Source organism: Chinchilla lanigera, unplaced genomic scaffold (assembly GCF_000276665.1).
Source record: "Chinchilla lanigera isolate Chin_1 unplaced genomic scaffold, ChiLan1.0 scaffold00011, whole genome shotgun sequence".
Taxonomy (NCBI): Eukaryota; Metazoa; Chordata; class Mammalia; order Rodentia; family Chinchillidae; genus Chinchilla; species Chinchilla lanigera.
The window spans coordinates 25,332,273-25,340,719 of record NW_004955412.1 but is presented as its reverse complement, the minus strand read 5'-3'; the positions used below and the strand labels follow the sequence as shown (position 1 = coordinate 25,340,719).

Sequence of the window (8,447 nt, the reverse complement as noted above, 5' to 3'; positions counted from 1 at the left end):
TGCTCAAGTACCTCCATCAATGAGGTAGTGGTTTTCATTGTGGTGGGTGTCAATGTTATAGGTCCAAGTCTTATCATCTTCATTTCTTATACTTTGATTATCTCTAATATTCTTTGTATGCATTCTAGAAAAGGCAGGGCCAAAGCCTTCAATACCTGCAGCTCTCACATCATTGCTGTTTCTCTTTTCTTTGGAGCATCAGCATTCATGTACCTTAACCTTCTCCTACTGAATCTCTGGATAGAGATAAAATATCCACAGTGTTTTATACCATTGTGGGGCCAATGATGAATCCTTTCATCTACAGTTTGAGGAACAAAGATGTCCATACTGCACTGAAGAAGACTTTGAAGAAAAGGATTAGTACCTAAATAGAAACCATTTTTGCTATATATGTCATATCAGTTAACACAAGTGATACGTAAATCTATGGAGAGAATAGCAAAAAAATCAAAATATGCAAATTATTTAAAATATGGAAAATTAAATGCTTATACAAATCAGTTCACAAAGCCAGACAATACAAGTAAGTGGAAGATCAGTGGTTTTTCCTTTCAGTACGAGTAGAGAGTCTTAATTAGTGTGTTGTTCTCCTGTTTATTTGTGGCTTGTAAGTTTTAAGTAGAAAATTGTTACATGATAATAAACCTAGAAGTAGGGAGTTGTGAAACTTAAACTTGGACATGTCTGGAATTTCTGTGTCACTGTGTTATATCAACAATGATTTTCATATCCTTTAATTTAGTAACAATTCTTTATTTGGTAAACCCCTATTGAGTGTTTTATGGTCTTTCATTTCTGAAGAGTACTTTGCTTTTTAAAAACAGTGGTACTCTGATTTCTCTTCTTACTTTAGTCTCTAACATGTGAGGTAAAGAGAGGTTGAAGATTTTCTTCTGATTTTAGTTCCTAAGGACAGGAAGGTAAACTATTACAGCAGCCAAGACAAAGGGAAGCTTAGGTTAGATGCACCCTTAGACTCCAGACGGAATGTAGGTATGAGAATAGGCTATGTCTTGATCAGGAAGCAGTTTGCTACAAATGTTTAGTAACTATCAGTAGAGGAATTTTAATTGTCTCTTCAAGCACACTTTATAATTTCAATTCATTAGTAGCTCTATTTTACTCTGATTTTGTCTTAGAGCTTTATATGACATGAATGATGTAGTTTATCTGATCAGCAATATAGGCTAAATATCCTGCTTTAGATATGAAAATATGCAGGCTCTGTTTTCAGTGTAAAAAATGTGGTGAAGAAGTCAGAAAATATCTGTGCCCTCAAAGTCTTAATTGTCTGTACTCAGGTAGAGATGGGGTTTAGGAGGTTAGGAGGAAGAGAAAAATGATGAGCAAATAATAAAATACACACACACACACACACACACCCAAAATTTATGCAAAGTCAATTTAAGGCAATGATACAGAGAGTAACTGTACTTTGTTTAGAATAGGTGGTAAGGACAGACCTCACTGAGATGATGGCACAAGAGCTGAGACCTCACTGACAGTAGGAATTCTGCCATATTGAGATTTTGTGACTGAACTAAGAGTTAGCACAGAGCTTAAGGGGAAATAATTATTTTGATGAGAAAAGGCACAAAAAAGAGGTCAGTGTTTGTGGTGCAGGGAAAGAAGGATAAGAATTGGGTTAGTAAAGTACACAGGAAAACAGTTAGGTAACAGTGTGAGGTATTAAGGCTTTGGTAGGGGAAAATTGGATACTAGAACACAATAAAAATCACTGTGACATTATCCCCAGAAAAGAGTGCTTTCTTTCCTTTCCCTTATTTTGAAGCTTTATTTTCATTGTATGTGCCCACCGAAGTAGGTTAATGGTTTCATAAAAAATTTGTAATGAAACCTATGGGACAATATGCCCTCAATAAAGTCAAAAGGCCATGTCTTGCAAGAAGGATTATGTCTGTGTGGCTAATTTTGTGTGCCTGAGGAAAGATGAGTCAGAGGCTGCAGAATCTCAGTTGAACCAGGTGCAGAAGGTGAGAGCTCCCTTGATTTTTGTCTTTGGAAACATGGAATGACCCCTGAAATTGGAACCATGTATTCTGGTTTTGATTCTAGACTCTGAAAATTTTATGTGTATGTTCTCTCCATCTTAGTTTCTGCAGACCTATGATGAAATTTCTATGGTGTGATTAAATGAAATGATACAGGCTTATAAAGTTTTATTTTAACTCATTGGTCTAAAAAGTGTAACAGAATAATTCTACGATGGACATTTCTTTCCATATAACTCCTGAGAATTCATTGTTTGTTGTACTCAGGTTTTACAGGGGGAGAGATTTAATACAGGGCACATAATTTAAGGATTATTTTAAAATATTCACCCAAACAGTCAAATGCAGAAGAGTGCAGGAGATCTATCCACGAGCTAGAGACACAAAGAATCCAACTTAAGACCTAGAGCCCATGGCAATGTCCTCCTCAAGTCCAGCTGGAGGCCTAGAGCCCACAACAATGTCTCATGCTCGTCTGTACCAAGAACGTGCACTGGGAAGGCCCAAAGGTCAGTGGTGGAACATACAAAATCTACTCTAGCGGAGTGAAGGATCTGTGCCACCAGAATGAGGGATCTGCGCTGGAGCCAGGCAGTGATCGATGTTCATGGTAAGGACCAGAGCTCCCCTGAAGAGAACCTCAGCCATCCTCAGTGACAGCGAGGACCTGGGCTCCTCCTACAATGAGAACAGCTGAGTTCATATCAGGAAAACCAGTGTGACAAGCTTTTCAAGGAGGATCAACAGCATATTATCTTCCCCTCCAGTTTGTCTTTTATGCTGTTGGCAACAATCCTCACATCAGCCTGTTACACCCAGATGGGCCTGCCACACTGATTTAGTCCAGCTGGGTGCTACAAGTTGACCATTAGTTAATTCACCACAGTATTCATCTTATGTTCAGTGTCATTTCACAATTGTTAACCTGATGTCAGACAATACATTTGTCATAGCTTGTAACTGTTCAAACCTAATCATAGCTGCAGATATTGCTGTCATTGCAATTTAGTCAGGAGACATATGACAGCACATGCATAGAGTTAATTAGCCTGTTACCATGTAAGATTCTTTTATGTGTATGCATATGCATATTTTTTATATATATAGTCCTCAATATATATCCATGTTAGGTTTTCATTTCTTATATCTTTAACTTCAGTTATAGCACTGATATATATCTATATGTATATATCTATCTATAGCTATCTATATCTATATATCTATCTATATCTACACAAATTTAGAAAAAAGAGCTGTGGGAATACATTTTAAAATAATTAGGGAAATTTATTGGTGGAATGATTATGTTTCATTTATTTATTAATTTATTTATTGTAAAACAACAATGAAATGCTTTATACGTTCTAGGTAAGCAAGAGATCTTCAAGTTGAGGAAGCTTGTCATATTTCATTCCTAAGACGCATACAAAATAATGGCTTACAAATTCAAAGCCATGTATGTGAAGGCAGGACAAATTGTTGAATCCTTAGTTTCATGATTGTTTCTAGATATTTTTAAGAAAGTATATTCATTAAGTATACAATAGAAATTCTAAGTACTAAATGACTATCAGGGCAGTACATGGTCAGCAGCAATTTTATTTCTTTGGTAATAAAAAACACTACATGATGTTGCACAAATAATGGTATCAATGTGTCTGGGAGATTCAGTATTGCCCTCACCTTGTTTGATCAGTAGTGGTTGTTATGGACTTAATAGGGATCCTGTGAATTCATGTGTATGCACTTACTTTCCTAATACCTCCTAATGGGGCCTTTAAGATGGTGACTACATTAAAACAAAACTGCTAAGATGGGCACTAACCCAATATAAATGATGCTCTATAAGAAAAGAAGATGTGAACCAACAGACAGCCGGGACAGAAATGTACGGAGGAAAGACCTACTACAGCAAAAAGGTAGTGATGTATATGTCAAGCAGAGAAGCATCAAGAAGAAGCCAAGTTTATTATCACACACTTCATAGGCTTCTAGACTGCAGAGATGACAGAAAATAAATTTCTCATGTTTAAACCATCTAGTCTGTGGTATTTTGTTGTAGGAGGACTCCAACAATTATAAAATAAAATTTTTGGTTTTACAAACACAGTGACAAAAATAAAATGACAAAACAAGCAAAAATACTAATGCAAAATCTCCAATTTTCAAACTTTGGAAGAATTTAAATTTATATAAAGATTATTCTTTTCTTAACGGAGACCTAATAACTGTACCCATTTATGAGGAACAGTGTGGTAATTTGAAACAAACTCTGAAACTAAAAGGCAAGTTGAGGTGCACAAACTGAGCATGAGAACATAGTTTATTTGAGCCCTAAGGAGGATGGGCTGTTGGGGAAAGACACAAATTCTATTTGTTCAGGAGAAGTGCTCTTGAGATGGTGTTCAAGGAGTGCAGGTTCTTATGGATTAAGGAAAGAACTAGAGAGAGGTTTTTGCAAACAAGTTGTTACAGTTACACTGATCAACAGGAATAGCACAGGATGTGCATTGGCCAGCAGCCACTTACCTTCTATGTTTCTGCTAAGAATTATGATAAACAAGACAGGGCTTTTACTGTTTCTCTTCATTCTGTGTGACCTCAAGAGGTCCCCAGAAACCTGCTGTGCTTGTTCCTAATGACCAAGCTGGCTGCAGTCTCATGCCTCATGTTCCCCTGGAATAAAGAGTTTTGTGATCTCATTCTTGTGGCATTTTAAGATGTTTGCCATTTATGCCTTTCAAGCAAAATATTTCCCTGGAAAATAGTGTTGAAATGGTGCTCGAGGCTGTAGAATCAAAGTTTCTGCATTGCCAGGATGGCTCATTGCAATGTAGTCATGTTTCATGTAGGAAGCGAAGAGAAGGCTGCAATTACGAGGCAAGGGCCAAGGCAGGGTGAGGAGTGTGGAGTCCTGGGAGTACATGGGCTTCAGTCACATAGGTTTAAACAATTCTGGAATCATGTTCACTCTTCATGCCGGCAAAATTTGAGTTCTCCTTACTGTTTGAATCATTGAGATCTCTCTCTCTCTTTCTCTGTGTTTCTATCTCTCTCTCTGTCTCTTTTTCTCTCTTTGTTCCTTCAGTGTCCCATTGATTAACTCTTCTTCTGCTTTATTTAAATGAGCAGTTTCTTAAAAATATGAGCTTCATTTGAATTTCAAAGTCCAGAAGACTCTCCAATGGTATGATCTCAAAGCTATCAGAAATCTGTGTTTTTCAGAGTTGTATCAATTTATCCATGAGTTTTCTTAAAGACATTATATGTCAGGATTATAGGTGCTTTCACAAAGTTTCCAGAAAGGTATTAGGAAAAAGCAGTTTAATTATGGGCGGGTATTAAATAGCCATGATGATGATCTGATAGCCCTTCACAATTAAATGTAGTTATTCCTGTTAAAGTGTAATAGGTTTTCATTAGAGTGATATTTATGACACATCAGATTTCTAAGACTCTCATATATCTTGAGAACACACATATCATACAAACAGAAATCAAATATTTGTCTTTTGGTTTAAAGAGGCCCTCTGGACATCCTAAATTAGTTCTAGATCGAAGGACTTAAATTTTATTATTTGACTTTAGAAAGATTATGAAAAACATCAAGGAAGTTAGAAAACTTCTTGTAGCACAATCTTGGTTATTTATCAAAGTGGCAAAAATTATAAAAGTCATTTAAGAGGATTATAATTTTAATGATATTAAAAAGTTAATTTTCATTAAAAATTTAATTTCATTAAAATTTTAATTTCATTAAAATTAACTCTTTTAAAATTGAAAAGATTTGTTTTATTTAAGGAATCTGATTTCTCTTAGGACCTAATAAAAGATAGTACAAAGCGTAAGAAATTATCCTGTTAAAACACAACATTTTGTTTTCTAGGTTATTAAAAAGTGCAAACAACAATAAACTTCCATTATTTCATAGTGTTACAAGTTTCAGGGTCTTATCCAGATTCCCGATGTCTTAAAGAACTGAGCAGGACACCCAAAAGTAGCAACAAGACCAAAGATTTATTTGCAAGAGAAGAGAAAAGATGCACTCCACAGGGTGGAGCCAGGCCAATGAGAAGAGTTCACTGCCTTGAGAGTGCTTGGTGTTGAGGGCTTTTAAACTTTGGGGTTTGGTATTGAAGGGTGAGTCTGAGGTAGTTGCAATTTTATAGCCTTTGGAGGAACTGTCCTGATGTCCAAAGCCCACAGAGGTGTGTGTGTGTGTGTGTGTGTGTGTGTGTGTGTGTGTGTGTGTGTGTGTGTGTGAAATGGTTGACAAAGAGCTGCAGAAAACCACTGCGCATATGCTGGAAGACTTATTGTGTATAAACTAAGCTACCAGATTACCTTTTCTCATTGTATTGACCCCTGAGTATCCTGGACCTGGGTTCAACACTGAATGTGGATCTAGTCCCAGAAATTGGGCTCCAAGGCAACCTTTCCCTTCATTCTTTAGTTATTTTTTTAATGCCCTTGTGCACCAGATGTAGCCCAGAAAATGGGCTCCAATGTAGGTCATCCCTTCTTTCTCCAGCTTTCCTTAGCTGTCTGCTGCTTAATTTCCCCTGACAGATGTAATCTCGGTCAATCTTTATGGGATGCTGAGGCCATGGTTGTCTCTTCTGAAGCTGCTTCCCGCTGAGTGGCTGTTACTCCTACTGATAGGGAATTATGTGAATGTCAGTCTGAGGAATTTAAGGGCTGCAGGGTTTATTGACGTAGGAACCAGTCTGCACGTGGAGAGGATTGGATTAGAATAGGAATAGTCAGACTCTTCTGCAGTTGAGAGAGGCTGGAATTTGTTTGGAGCCACGATTTGCAGGTGGGTTTGTTGGGACCTGGAACAGAGGATGTTTGTGAAACAATTCAGTAAATAGGGTCCAAACAAATGTAAGGAAAAAATTTCCACTACCAGGCCAAGAAAGAGGAGTAAACAGGAAAGCCATCCCCAAATATGTTTCCAAAGTAGGTGATTACATAGTCCTTTTTTTAAGTCAGGATACTTGATATGTGAGGGTATTCACAGCTTGCTGTAAAACACCTGAGCAACTAGTGAAAACATTGTCCTGTTGTACTGCTGATTTCTATTGCTTTATCGAAAGGAACAGTTCATGTTTAATTGTTTGATCAATCTTACATGGCTATATTTCTTCATTTGAGTAAACCATTTGAAGCTATAAATATGTAATACCACAACCATTGTTAATTTCCTATCACCTTGCCTGAAATTCTGTATTGCTTGCATTGTTTTTGTGTTATTTTGTAAATGTTTGTTAATATGTTTTTGTTCTTCTATCTTTAAAATAAACAAAAGTCAGGCAGAGACCTCTTTCTGCTGCGGTTAGCATATCTGGGCCTCTGCAGTTTTGAAGGGCCATTGGAACTAAGGAATCTATTTGTTCTTGTAGTGATTTTAAGGTGGTGGATTCCTGTGTAACGTCTTCCGAGAGCATGGGGGAGAGACTGTGGAAGAGTTGTGAGGCTGTTCCTCACCTTGTACCTCCTGTTGCTTTCCCCGTGGTGATTCCCAAGCCTACCAAAGGAGAAATTACAGTATTCACCCTTTTTGGTAAGTTGAAAGCAGAAAAGAGGCCTTTTTAGGCAGATGTGTATATCAGGGGCTGGATAAACTATGGGACCAATACTTGTCCAGTTTGAAGGAAGACATAGGAAGGCTTGACTTCCACAAAGAATACACCTGGAATAGCAAGAGAGTTACCAAGATCAAGACAGAAAAGTTGTCATGTATCAGTTGTGAAAGTGCTAGTGGCTCCCCCAAATACATATCAAGTGGCAAATGCCATTGCTGTTAATTGTTTTTTTTCTCCAGTACCGGGAACTGAACTCACGACCTTACGCTTGCCAGGCAGGCGCTTTTGCCGCTGAGCTAAATCCCCAGCCCCGCTGTTAATTGTTAAAAACAAGAAGTTTATGGGTGAGAAGTGCATTGGGTCTTATTTTCTTGAGAGAGGAAGTATCTCTGTGAGTCAAGAAAAATCAAATGTCTGTGGTTGACAAAGGAATGATGTATTGGCATGAGTGATTGGCGTAGCACCAGCAAATGTTATCCAGGGGCTGAAATCAAGGACCAGAAAAGCCAAAATTTTTATCTTGTTTGTTGGGTGGGTCTGTTGAAGTGGGAGAGGCAGAGATTCAGATGGATTTAGATAAACTGTTACATTGGAGAAGAATCCAGCCTCTAGACTGTGGTCGAAGATGTAGGCAAAGTGGCAGTAAGTGACATTCCTCATTGGCTGAAAGTACTGATGGTGATCTACAGCCTGTATGCAGATTGGAGTTCAAGTTCCAGATTTCTGAAAATATTGGACAAGAAACACAGTCATCATGGGTAAGTGGTTTAGATTTGGCTGAATAGACCTATGAGAGAATTATCATGAGAAACAAGGTTTTGGAAAGTAAGGTTTCTAGTGGAGA

The 8,447-nt window shown here is 37.6% G+C and overlaps 1 pseudogene; it reads left to right on the top strand.

Annotated features, from left to right (window-relative positions):
- Window positions 1-7,463: 7,463 nt before the first annotated feature.
- LOC102029950 overlaps window positions 7,464-8,447 on the top strand; it is a 17,503-nt pseudogene continuing 16,519 nt past the window's right edge.